We start from the raw sequence: 14825 nt of genomic DNA, 5'->3' as shown, positions 1-14825 counted from the left end.
TTAGTATGATCTACGAAAATCTAAGGCTAAGGATTAATTGAATAAGTTCTATACAAATTACCAATTGTTGTATACGTACGTACAAGTGTGTGCATACATAAACCAACACACATATACACTATTGCATACGTGTGTTGGTTTATGTACTATCCAAAAGCGCGCGAGTTTTGAGTCTCATTTGTGTTTGCGTATGTTTTTCTTATAGCAAAGTCACAAAAGGCTATCTGCTGTGTCTACCGAGAGGAATCGAACCCCTGTTTTAGCGTTGTAAATCCGTAAACTAACTACTGCTGTCCCAGCGAGGGACGGGTTTCGTTTGAAAGGCCGTTACAACTTTTATATACGATCCAATGTGCTAACTTCTTGACCAGAATTTACGTGTGAAACTGTTAGATAAAACCTGGTTTTGATGGTGTACCAAAGTTGTCATGCCGCCACACCCGAGTTTATATTTGTAAAGCACTATTTTTATTCACGCAATCACAACAGCATAAGAAAATTCGTTATCACAATGTTACAGAAATATTTAGTTCCTAGTATGGTATATTAAACAATTTTTCAGCGGTATAGTGAAGGTATTATCGCATTTCTTTACAAATATATGTCATAACAATACACAGAGAGAACATATAATGACAGATGGCCTATTATATAGATTTGTATTGAGAAAACAACCCTTTAACGTAACGCACTAACAATTGTGCACTTAACTATATTTGTTACACTGTTTTTATGGTGTTTCACGCTAAGTCGCGTGAACTATCAGCGAACTACGTCATCATCTCGAAGTTGGTTTCAGCTAATAACGTGTTTGTCTAGTTTTGTGGCCAGCTGGTTAACTAAATTTATACAAGTAGTACAGAACTTAAGGTTAGTTCATTGATGGCATCGAACTAAATGTTGTTCACATAACAACTTTCCTGTAAAGGTATGTAAACCTTATGTTTTAGAGTTTTGGGTTCTAGAAGCTCATTAAATGTGAAACGACACTCGGCGTGTGGATACAACCTGCTTTGTTAGGAGCCGTAACTTGTGACCTGTAGGAAAACGTTTTCTGTGAGCCCAGGTGTAGATGTATGTATAATACTATATGAGTTAAATATGTAAATAAAACTTACCGAAGGGCTTAACACATAATTTTCAACCGTTGGACATTTGAAATTGAGGTTTTCATTCGATAAAATGTATTCCGATCGCTTGACGTTTTCGTCCATAAAGGACAAACGTTTACGTATTGCTGGATACGAAACCAAGCACATCTGTACAAACCGGGTTTCGGTTTAGAGAAAGGAGTTACGGCGCTCAGGAACCAGACTTGCCCGTATCTCAATGAAAGCGAAACAGATTTTGTCAACTTTGCGTATAAGGAAATTACAATCATGTGACACATTTCAGATTACCATTCGGGGTGGTCCAGGTCTGCCACGAACGTATTGATAGTTTGGTTAGAAATAATAATGAGCGCTTTTAATTCAGTAAGTCCTAGCACTAAAGTCAGACCGTTTTAGGCACATCAGAAACCGGCTGCACACCTAGGTACAATCTTACAAGGGTTTGAAACGTATGAAGCTCACTAGAAGAAGAAGAGGGGTACTTACTACCCCCATGCGACAAATGCGTCACTAGGTATATAGGTATAAAAGTGTTGCGCTGTTTACGTAGTATCATGGTGTTAACAGTTAGGAATACAAACCACTGTTTATACAGACAGTACTTACTTTGGGGTGAAATACTCGCTTCCAACTAATCTCACCTTTCTTCCTTCTCCACTAGAGACAGTGATTTGCTGGTTGTTATGGAAGGGTCCTCCTCTTCAACAAATTATATGGTACTCGTTCATCACTATGGCAACACGGATGTATACCTCAAGCGGATATGACGCAAAATCGAATTTTCAGATCGTTTTTCTGTGTGTCTGTTTTGGTTTTAAGTATGATACAGAAGTTGGCTCTCTGGGGAATGTGGGTTTTGATTGAGCTGTTTTTATTAACTGCAGTTATGATGTTATAATGAAACTTATGTTTTTTGCTGTCAAATGAAGAAATCAATGTAAAAGGACGGTATGGTAGACGTTTCACGAATATATTAATATATAATAGTAATAAATATTAATGTTAACCTGATTATTTTCTGAACGAAACAACGTGCCAATATATATATATATAAGTTTGTATAGGCCATAAAACCTATGTGTTTGTAAGTGTGTCTGGGTATGCGTGTGTATATATATATAGAGAGACAGTTGTCTGCATAAATTTACCAATTAATTTTGACAAATTTAAGATGATAGAACAGGTATTACTCGTGATATCTGGTCTTAAATACAACTATATGTCGTTAGTGGTGATATCAGACATTTGTGATGACCATATAGAGCTTCTGTTAATATCTAATGTTTATACGTAGTTTCTGGTGATATCTGATATTTTTCATAGCTAGATGTAGTATCTAGTGATATCTGGCATTTATTAACGACTAGATGTAGTTGTTAGTAATATCTGGCATTTACTGACGACTAGATGTGATTTCTGATGGTATTCGACATTTATTAACGACTACATGTAGTTTCCTGTAATATCTGAAATTTATTAATAACTAAATGTAGTTTCTTATATGTATTGTATATGTGTTTTCTTATAGCAAAGCCACATCGGGCTGTCTACTGAGTCCAAATTTTTGTGATATATTACATTTATTAATGACGAGATGTAGATTTTGGTGGACTACGACATTTATTAATCAATAGATGTAGTTACTAGTGATATCTGACATTTATGGACGACTAGATGTAATTACTGGTGAAATCTGAAATTAGCTGACAAATATTTATCTAAACGTAATCATACTATAATGTAACTCTTGCTTATATGATACTGGCAAAACCTTTTATTACGCAATATGCAATCCCCAATTTCGCAAATTTTTATCCTATGTGCATGTAGATTTGCAATAGGGGCTACGATTTTCCCGTTGCCCCTCCGTTTATGACAAGGAGAACTTAATTTTTTTTCTTTACTCAGGGTGCAGACATGACGTTCTGAATATGTGACATGCGGATCTAATGCATTGTCGCCTTCTATATAAATTTAATAGTACTGCCTATTGTAGGTCCATGTAATTACTTCGCAAAGTGTGCATGGATCTTCACCAAAATAGATATGGAGGCTCATTAGATCCATGGGTAAGTATAAAGAAATTTTCAATTTTACATTTTGATCTTTTTATGAGCATTTCTGTGGTGTTTTTCTTTTACCATTTCTTCATCTCTGTTGATGAATCTTCACCAAATCTGGCATGAAGGTTTGTTGAGTAAATGAAGAGAAACATGCAAACTTGCAGCTTCATATTTTCTGTTTTGCTCTTTTTATGAAAGTCTTGGGGGTTTTTCAAAGCTACATATAAATGAAACAACAATTCATGTCCTAAGATAACCTTTCATTAATCCTAAATTTACATAACTTCTGTCCAGGGTACGAGTGCTCCAGCTAGTAAAAAATTAATGATGTTTCCGTTAGACAGTCTTCAGTGTTATATTTTCCTCATAAACTGTCCGCTTTCTCGAAAAATAATTTTACTAATTATATAATTATATACTGTTATAATTCTACAACAATGCATATTCTAACTGAGGAAAAAGTTAGGACACCCCCCATATTTATTCCCACTTAAAATGGCTAAACTCACACACAGATGTATCACACTAGGTGCACATGATTAGAAGATCGTTACTCAGCATTTTGAATGAGGCTTGCCCAATTTAACATTCAGACATTTAGTTTGGTGTGCTCCTGACTGTGAGCACAATGGTGAGAGCAAAAGAGCTGTCCGAGGCCTTCAGAAAGAAAATTGTAGCAGCTTATGAGTCTGGTAAGGGATTTAAAAAGATCCCAAAATATGTTGAAATCAGCCATTCCACTGTCCGGAAAATAGTCAACAAGTGGAGGGCTTTCAAAACAACTGCCAACATGCCCAGGTCTGGTCGTCCAAGCAAGTTCACCCCGAGAGCAGACCGACATGCTAAAAGAGGTCTCCAAACACCCTAGCATGTCATCACAGGGCCTACAGCAGGTTCTGGCTACTGTTAATGTAAATGTGCATGCTTCTACAATCAGAAAGAGACTGCACAAGTGTAACTTGCATGGGAGGTGTGCAAGGAGAAAACCTTTGCTCTTTAAGAGAATCATCAAGGTCAGACTGAAGTTTGCCAGAGAGAATGTAGACAAAGACCAGGACTTCTGGAATAATGTTCTTTGGACAGATGAGACCAAAATTGAATTATTTGGACACCAGAACAGAGGACATGTTTGGCAAAAATCAAATACAGCATTCCAGGAAAAGAACCTCATACCAACTGTGAAGCATGGAGGTGGAAGTGTCATGGTTTGGGGCTGCTTTCCTGCAACAGGGCCTGGACAGCACACAATCATAGAATCTACCATGAATTCTACTGTGTATCAGAGGGTGCTTGAGGATCATGTGAGACCATCTGTAAAAAATTAAAACTGAAGAGGAACTGGACCCTGCAACACGACAATGACCCAAAACATACCAGTAAATCCACCAAGGACTGGCTGAAAACTAAGAAATGGAGAGTCCTGGAATGACCGAGTCGAAGCCCGGATCTTAATCCCATTGAGATGCTGTGGGGTGACTTGAAACGGGCTGTACGTGCAAGAAACCCCTCAAACATCTCACAGCTGACAGAATTCTGCACTGAGGAGTTGAGCAAACTTTCTTCAGACCGATGTCAGAGGCTGGTAGATGGTTACAAGAAGCGTCTCACTGCAGTTATTTCAGCCAAAGGGGTAATACTAGCTATTAGGGGGTAGGGTGCCCTAACATTTTCCTCAGTTAGAATATGCAATTTTGTAGAATTACATGTACAGAAGATCTTAAAAAGTCTTTTCTTCAATTTTAATTGTTCAGTTATATCCCTATAATATCTCAGTATTGTTGAAATTGAGATTAAATATCTATATATCCAAAAATGTTTAAAAAAATACACAGGCTTTCATTGGTTGTCCTAACTTTTTCACATGACTGTATTTCCAATTAAGCCCACTGTTTATACTTTGTTCGTTACTGTTTATTAAACTCAATGTAGGAGATAACTTCTAGTCAATATTAACTTTGTAAGGAACGAAAACGCTTGAACTGTTTAATTTAAACCTGTCGTAACAAAGTACCAGAACAAAAGGATAAATGTTCTCCAAGCATGATATTTACTGCAATCATAAATGAAATAAAACAAGTCCTGTAAACCATTTATTTTACATTCACCTGTCTGATCATGTTCATAACAGATAAAAGGTACTGGTTTTACACTAATCGATCTATTCTTGTTCACAGCAATTAAAACTTATTGGGTTTACACTAAATTACCTATTCTTGTTCATTACAGTTAAAACGTACTGGTTTTACACTAAACGACATATCCTTTTTCATAACAAACGTATTGATATTACACGAAACGACCTATTCTTGTTCATAACAGTTACAACATATTGGTCTTACACTAAACGACCTATTCTTGTTCATAAGAGTTAAAACGTATTGGTTTTACATTAAACGATCTATCCGTTTTCGTAACAATTAAAACTAAATGTTGCTCTAAGCGTGCCTGACATGGCCGAGCGCGTAAGGCGTGCGACTCGTAATCCGAGAGGCGCGGGTTCGCGCCCGCGTCGCGCTAACCACGCTCACCCTCCCAGCCGTGGGGGCGTTATAATGTTACGATCAATCCCACTATTCGTTGGTACAAGAGTAGCCCAAGAGTTGGCGGTGGGTGGTGATGACTAGCTGCCTTCCCTCTAGTCTTACACTGCTAAATTAGGGACGGCTAGCACAGATAGCCATCGAGTAGCTTTGTGCGAAATTCCAAAACAAACAAACAAATGCTCTAAGTGTTCTATCCTTGTTCATAAGTGCTTAAAACTATTGAATGTTTTCTCAGTGACTTGTCTTTGTTCATAAGAGATGACGGTATTGACCTTATACTAATCGATCTGCTTTATTGATGGAGGCTCGGCATGGCCAAGCGTGTTAAGGCATTCGACTCGTAGTCCGAGGGTCGAGGGTTCAAATTCCGATCGCACCAAATATGCTCACCCTCCCAACCGTAGGGGCGTTATAATGTAACAGTCAATCCTACTATTTGTTGGTAAAAGAGTAGCCCAAGAGTTGGCGGTGGGTGGTGATGACTAGCTGCCTTTCTTTTAGTCTTACACTGCTAAATTAGGGACGGCTAGCGCAGATAGTCCTCGAGTAGCTTTGCGCGAAATTCAAAAACAAACAAAGCTTTCTTCATGGAACTTTGAAACTTATGTATCTCGTAATGTGTTCTGTCCTTGCTCGTAAGTATTAAAAAGCTATTAATTTTATATTAATTAATCTCTTATTCTTCATAAGAACTAAAACTGTTGGCTTTGGTCTAAGCGTTATCTTATTTATAAGAGTTAAAACTGTCAGTTTTAAACGAAATGATTTTTCCTTTTTTATTCAGCGATTAAAAACTAATGATTTCGTGTAAAACATTTCTTATTCATCGTATTTGAAAACATTCGACTATTTGCTTGATCCAAGGCAATCCACTTTTTCATAACATTTCCAAGTATCGATTTTGCCCTTAATTTTTCTCTCCTTTCTCGTAAATATTAAAATGTTTTAATTTACATTTAACAATCTCTTCTTGTTCCTAAGAATCTTATGTAAGATTTCCTAACAATAGCAGACGTTAATAAAACGTAAATAAAAAAATTTAAATTTAAAACCTGAAAATATGGATCGTAAAAAACAACAACAAGGAAGAAGGTCTGGAAATACTGTAGACATTATTTACTCAAACTACAAATCTTTGTTATCGTTCTATGGGTTACATAGAATTAAATTCGGTGGAGTGAAAACAGGGATCTGTAGTTGGGTAAATAACTACAACATCTTTAGCCTTATTCTCTTGTTTTTTTGTTACGATCCACATTTTCAGACTTTTAAATTCATTTTTTTATTTATCTTGTTTGCTAGTTGTTATTTTTTTATGCTCTACGATGGGTTAAATGTTACATGATATGGTAGCTAACTTTATAAATTGCAGTGATAATAAATATAGCTGATACTGTTCGTGAAAACTGACTATTTGACCGCATTAGTTAGAGATGTAAAATGCTAAGTTTCGGTTGGAAACTGTCATAGATATTTGTTTAGAATACAGTGTGACGTTATGGTTTCTGTGTAACTAAATTCCCCGCATATAATGCATAGAAATGGACAAATTTGTGTCTTGACTAAGACACAACAATCACTAAGCGGGTACAAAATCAGCTTTTCAAGAAAATATATTTTTAAAATAAAGCTTTGTGTCTTTAAGTATAATTATTCTACGAAGTGTGTAATAAATTTTAATATTAAATTTATTCAGTCTTTCCTACCTCTTCACTGTATAGTATACATAATACAAGGGTTGGCTCCCTACTAACATCAGTTATATAGTGTACAAAGCTTTGATTGTCTACATGTCACAATCATCTAACGTTCATTTGAACCTCTACTTAACCTTTTTAAAGGAACAACGACTTTTCAACATTCCTACGACTTTTAAAGTACCATATTTAGTTTTTACAAAATGTTTCGGTACAATGTACCAAACTGTTCTTGTTATCGGCTGGCAACAGAATAATAATAAAACGGAAAAGAATTACAAACTGGCCGTTTTCAGTAGAGTGTTTTTCATAGTAATTTTAACTTGTGCTTTATGATATATTTACAGCTTTAGCAGGTCAGTAGTGAAAGTTTTGAAGTGCTGTTTGAACAGAATCTTTACTATTTGAGGTGCTTTATACTCGAAAATTCTGTTCGAATTTCGTGTAATTCGTGGTCATGATAGCTCCGTATGTAACCCACGATTTTTGAGGATGCTATCACTATACAATCCCTTAGGGTGGAGCACATTTTAGAACTGACAATACATAGTAATGCTTTCACTGTGACTTTTGTTAATTATTTTACAGTATTCTCGTACAGCTAGTCATCCCTAACTTTGAACTGATAGACTAGAGGAAAAGACACTAATAAACAGCATCCATAAGCAACAACTTGACTACTTTGGGTTAACAAATCGTCAGAGTTGATCCTCACCTTTTAAAACCACATATAGTCTCAAAATATAGAAAGTGTTGTTTTTTTTCAGATAACGGTTACTCTAGTAATCGAACCACGCCGGTCTGAGATAAGAATGTATATAATCTTATCGATCTAACAAAGACGGTTTTGGAAATCTGAAGTTAACATGTTGAAAGACAGATGTAATGGAACTATTGCATTATTCAGTCTTCACTAAGACTGCTTTAAAACGTGTGTGTGGCGAGAGAAATAATTCTTAATTCAGTATAAGTTAATGGTTTTTATTTGTATTTGTAATACAATACATCCTTTTTTGTATCGGCTTAAGTAGGGTGTGTTTGTCTGTGGGTGCTTTTCTTATAGCAAAGTCAGATGGGGCGATCTACTGAATCTACTATGGGAAATCCAATCCTTGATTTTAACATTGCAACTCCGTAGACTTACTGCTGTACCAACAGGAGACGCTTAAGTAGAACCAACATAAAATATTCTTTCACGCATTTGGTGCTTTACTAAAATATGCTGCTTTCTTAATCAGTGGAGCTTAACAGCTCAACTATGAAAACGTTTAGAATTTCAAAGAGTTACTTCGGTAAGAAAAAAACAAACCAGTTACTACAGATAGAGGTAACAAAGAAACTGTAATATATCACTCACTACCTATACAGGTAACAAAGAATCTGTAATATACCATTTGCTACACATGCAGGCAAAACATAAACTGTAATATTCCACTCACTACAGATACAGGTAACAAAGAAACTATAATATACCACTCACTTCAGACTCAGGTAACAAAGAAACTGTAATATTCCACTCACTACAGATACAAGTAACAAAGAAACTGTAATATTCTACTCAATACAGATATAGGTAACAAAGAAACTGTAATATACCACTCACTACAGATGCAAGTAACAAAGAAACTGTAATAAAGCTCTCATTACAGATACAGTTAACAAAGAAACTGTAATATACCATTCACTACAGATACAGGTAACAAATAAATTGTAATACACCACACACTACAGATACAGTTAGCAAAGAAACTGAATATTCCACACACTACAGATACAAATAACAAAGAAACTGTAATATTCTACTCAATACAGATACAGGTAACAAATAAATTGTAATACTACTCACTACATATACAGGCAACAAAGAAACTGTACTATACCACTGACTAAAGGCACAGGTAACAAAGAACTTGTAATATTCCTCTCACTACAGATACAGGAAGCAAAGAACCTGTAATATACCACTGACTAGAGGCACAGGTAACAAAAACCTGTAGTATACCACTGACTACAGACACAGGTAACAAGGAAACTGTAATATACCACTCACTATAGATACAGGTAACAAAGAAACTGTAATATACTACTCACTATAGATACAGGTATTAAAGAAATTTTGTTTGCTGGGATGGTGTAGAGCTACGAAAGCTGTATTACAGTATCACGTTATAAGATGTGTCCTGTCCGAAACCCCGGTTAATTTGTTTTTGCATGTGCCTCATAGGAAAAACGTTTTATTTTGAAATGAAATGACTAGTGTAAATCCTTACTATGCGAAAGAATGGAAGGAAGAATTCACCTGAAGTTAGCTATAATGCTATTATTCATATAATAACATTTTTAGTAACTGGAAATACCTCTCAATGTTATAAAAAAAAATTGGAGAATGAAATAGAGTTCTCCATTTTACAAATTAGCAAACAAACTTTCAGTGCTGAGGTAAAAAGAAGTAACCTTCCTCAGGATAGCCATTTTTTGAAAATTTATCAGCCATCAACATTTATGAAGTATAAATGGATGAAAATGGATGCTTCAAAAATCATGCAATGTGCACCTCTATCTGCTTCTGGCGAGGGGGGATTGTGATGTCTAGTTCTTTTCCTTGTGCAACAGAGCCAACAGTGCTTTGTCATACTTGAATAGAAAAGCCCAGATTTTAAAATTCATTACAGAAAATTGACCTGTAAAATCCCTTCTTGTATGTTGAAAGAATGAGTTATATTTTCTAATATTGTCAAACGTTTAAATAACGTAATGTTTATAGAATCTACTGTTGGACACTCTCCTCTCAACACAAAGATTTGTGTAAATAACACTCTTGCGTTTGTCTGTCCGGAACTTTACTCGCAAATATCTCAATCAAACGTCACAGTTTCATATCATTAAGCAGGTTTTTGTCCAAGGACTCCTGGCTATACGTTGGTTTTTTAATTAGAACACCTTACCTGTGTTTTACTTGAACAAAATTTTTAATGCAACAAGTTTTTTTTTAGATGAGACAACGCTGAGTGGCTTCGATTTTGATCTCTAGTTGTGATTTTGAAAATTATTTCAACAAACAATACTTAAACCAATGTAATTTCCTAAAGGAAAGATCTTTACATCAAAATCAATTACTATGGGTTTTTCCGACTCTCTCACGTCTAAAATACACATGCACAGTTCCTATATTTCAAGTGCTGACTGTATTAGAAAAGAAGAGTGGAATATTCGAAACCGCTCGTGATTTGGGTCTCGTTTAGTAAGCAGGTCTATTTCATATTCCTTTTATTCTTGTTATGTATACGCTCTTACACTTACAGATTATTTTGGAAATGAATATTTGTTTCAGTTTTATTTACTCTATATTTAATATTAATTAATAGTTGATTATTCTATTTATGGGCTTACATACAGGGCCTTTTAAAACAACGACAATCAAAGACCACAAATTACATAATTAATTATCTTAACCTTTGCACTTCAGTATACGATGGAAGATGAGCTTACACTACAAATGTTATGTTCGCAACTTTTATAATTATGATATTTTTCTAGACAACGTTGTTGACTAACAGCAGAACTTCTATTATTAGAGACATTTTACCTCACATTCTGCTGTAAAAAATAAAAAGATTTTACACCAGAAATCCCATAACCATGTATTTTATATTATCAGTAGAGTTTACTTCACAATCTCTATACCGTTTCTCTTGTATTATAAGTAGAATTTACTCCACAATCTCTATACCCGTTTCTCTTGTATTATAAGTAGAATTTACTCCACAATCTCTATACCCGTTTCTCTTGTATTATAAGTAGAATTTACTCCACAATCTCTATACCCGTTTCTCTTGTATTATAAGTAAAGTTTACTCCACAATTTCCATACTGTTTTTCTTGGATTATAAGTAGAGTTCAATCCACAATCTCTATACCATTTGTCTTATATTATCAGTAGAGTTTACTCAACAATCTCTATACCCATGTCTCTTGTATTATAAGTAGAGTTTGCTCCTCAATCTCTATACCCATGTATCTTGTATTATAAGTAGAGTTTGCTCCTCAATCTCTATACCCGTGCCTCTTATATTACAATATTGTTCTGTGGATAATGGTGACGTGTTGTTACGAATCATTTCGCCACAATATTTCATCTTTTAATTTCATGATCTGACTCATCTTCGTCCCAAATCACTTAGAAGTTGGTTCATTACATATTCTGTTTAACTAACTGTTTCATAAACGAATCAGTTACACTGGTTTTCTTTCTTTCTTATTATTTCTTTTGCCAAAACAAAAATCCTTGTTCTTCCTCACAACCGAAGAAAAATGTCCTTAGAAAATAGCGTAAAAAAATCCATCGTGATATTCCGACTTATAAGATACTTGTGTAGTCTATGTTTTATTGTCAAAACTGGTGATATTCGACTTCGCCTATGTAATGTTTTCTTCTGTAGCTAAAGTAAGATTGACTTGAAGAAACTGACGTACACAGATGTGAAAGACATGTTTCATTTCGTATGAAGTAAAATTAATACAGCCAGGTTGGTGTTTACTGGGAAAAAGCTGGTCTGTACAACATATGGAAGTGTTCGTAGGTATTATTTTTTTTTAATCTTTCAATCTTAGCTTGAAGTCGTCAATGATGATTTTGAAGTGACAGATCAGAGAGAATGATTTACGAAACAGTACGCACCATCAACTCTTGTAACACTTTTTCTGAACAAATAGCCCTCGATATGCTTGCTTAAAACACAAGAAACCGGATTTTGATACCAATGGTGGGCAGAACAGTCCATTGTGTAACTTTGTTCTTAACACAAAATAAACTGAACAAATAGCGGGACTTGAATTTTGCTTTTAGAGCCCATCAACAGCCCTAGATTGCGGTGTGCGTTTTTGGGACAACGAGTCGCAAATCAGGAAACCTCATATAGCCCACAGATCCCATTGTATTTGAGTACGAAGGGCGTTTTTATTGTCATAGTTTCATCTTCTTCAACTGTAATTTTATCTAGTTTTATCTGGTTGCATCTTTTAATAAAATAAGAAATGAATTGTTACGCAAATAAGGTAATAACTCAGCCGTCGCACTACTGATTAACATCTTTTTAAGAATATTGTTAGGTTTTGACGCACGTGTTTTAAAAATTTTACTTCAATCGTGATGCTCGAATAACTCGATTCAGTTTATGTACTCCTAAATGTACAGTAGTATTTCTAAGAAGTGTATTTAAATGTTTTCCAATAAACATTTGTGATTTAGTGCAGATATACCGGAGTAATTTTGGAATAATAGATTAGCATCTTACGGCAGCAGATTTTGGGTTATTCACGTAAGACAGCGTAGTTGTATTTAACTGTCACCCTTATAACGCATCTAGGGCCTCAAAGAACAAAATGTGTTATTATTTTTGGTAATGGAGCGTAAACTCTGAAACATGAGTCTCATTTAGTCCTGTGTAAAACCTAAAACTATTTAACTGGGTAATAGGTACTGTGTAGTGTAATTAAAAACCTTAAGGAATCAGCTGTAATAAGTCGAGTTGATAGGTTAATACCTGTATATGTCGAGGTAATAACTCCATTTGGTAAGTTGATAAATATACATATATCGAAGTAATAAACCTATTTGATCGGTAAATATCTGTATGTGTCGAATTAATAAGGCATTTGAGAGGCTGATAAGTGTATGTGTTACAGCAATAAGGCCATTCAAAAGGTTGGTAAATCTATATGTTGAGGCAATAAGTCCATTTGACAGATTGATGAAAGTCTATATTGAGGATAACAGTCCATTTGATAATCTAACGAATGCGTTTGTAGAGATAGTAAGTCCATCTGACAGACTGTTGAATATAGATACATTATTCATTTGGCAGATTGATAAATGTGTATGTTCAGAAAACAAGTCCACATGATAAACTAATTAAAATGTGTGCAGAAGTAATAATACGCCCACTTAGCTATATGTAATATAGTTATATGTTTATAGTACTTACCTACTTGATTGGGTAATAAATTCACGTGATAGGATAAAAATCTATCCTTACAGGATAATAAGACCAAAAACTGGGAAGTTAGGGAACATTGTAGTTCACAAGTGACAAGCTAATAAATTATAAAGGCCAATAAATTATAGGTAGAGATTACGTCAGGAAATTTATATTTGTTACGTCACATACCATCATACCAGACTTTTTTGTAACCCAAGTTAAAGATCGTTTCATGTGAATGGCTAAAACTCATATCTCATATTTTAACTTACCCTTAGAAGTTGTGTTTCATACTGAATCTACAACTTTTAAATCTACAAATTTTCGAGAATTTTTACATTATGTGTTACTTTTAAACTGAATGTGTGTGTGTGTTTTTTCTCATAACAAAGCCACATCCGGCTATCTTCTGAGTCCTAAACTGAATGTCTTAAAATAAATCATCATATCTTATCTCGTATATCCAACAGTTTAATATTTACGATAAAGCTTTAACATATTTTCTGACGGTGATTCTGTTTTTTTGAGGAAACAAAGTTATTGTATATGTTTTCGTGCTCCTATGATGGTAAAAACGGACAAATAAATAAATTACACCAATTACTTAACTGTGACCATGAAGCTAAGAGTATTAAAACATTTGACTATTATTTTTAACCATAAAGTTAAAACGTATAATACGGAACTTTAGAATATCCCCCTGAGATTCACATGAGACGAATCTGCAGATGAAGAAATTGCATCAACTAAAAGAGTTCTGTCTTGGCTTCAATTATAATTTTAGAAGTAAGAACATAATTGATTGACACTTGGGTAACATTAAACTGTTTCAACAAAATATGCTACAACGTCAAATATTATTGCTTAAACAACTGGGTAATAAATATATTAATATATGAGAATAGTTCCATTATTAAAATGGCTTTCAGAACTAAGAGAATAAGGCTTACTGATTCCACGATGCTGACGGTGGAACTAAATGTATCAGTACTATATTTTGACAAGTTTTCTCATTTTTTTAGTAGTGTGATACCAATTTATAGAGCAAAATGCTTTGTTCAGATTGCTTATTTAGAATTTACAAGACGGATATCACATTTATATTTATTTCAATTGGAAAGCAAAGGAATGCGGATTAGTTTGGGGCGTCAGGACTATGCAGAAATAGATTTGTAACTAGACGTACCCTAGGAGTTGTAAGCAAAGGTGGTGTCTTGCAACAGGTAAGAATCCACAAACACAAAGGTCAGTGATGATATTTAACAAAGAGTGTGTATACCTTGGTGGTTGTAACAAGTCTTGCAATGTTTTAGTTTCTTAGTAATTTCTTCAGTACCATGTGGTGGTCTGCACCAAATTACCACTAAAAGCCTTTTCCTTTAATATCCAATAATATAATTCCAAATGGATTCACTTTCCTTACTGTTATCTT

The 14825-nt window shown here is 34.6% G+C and overlaps 1 long non-coding RNA gene across 1 annotated transcript; it reads left to right on the top strand.

Annotated features, from left to right (window-relative positions):
- Window positions 1–820: 820 nt before the first annotated feature.
- On the top strand, window positions 821–14620 carry LOC143258264 (uncharacterized). The gene is made up of 3 exons (XR_013032243.1): window positions 821–928; window positions 3021–3181; window positions 14515–14620. It is a non-coding gene; the product is annotated as an uncharacterized LOC143258264 (long non-coding RNA).
- Window positions 14621–14825: the final 205 nt, after the last annotated feature.

This window comes from Tachypleus tridentatus, chromosome 7 (assembly GCF_004210375.1).
Source record: "Tachypleus tridentatus isolate NWPU-2018 chromosome 7, ASM421037v1, whole genome shotgun sequence".
Classification (NCBI taxonomy): Eukaryota; Metazoa; Arthropoda; class Merostomata; order Xiphosura; family Limulidae; genus Tachypleus; species Tachypleus tridentatus.
Note: the sequence above shows the minus strand (reverse complement) of the source record. Positions and strands in the feature narration are given on the sequence as shown.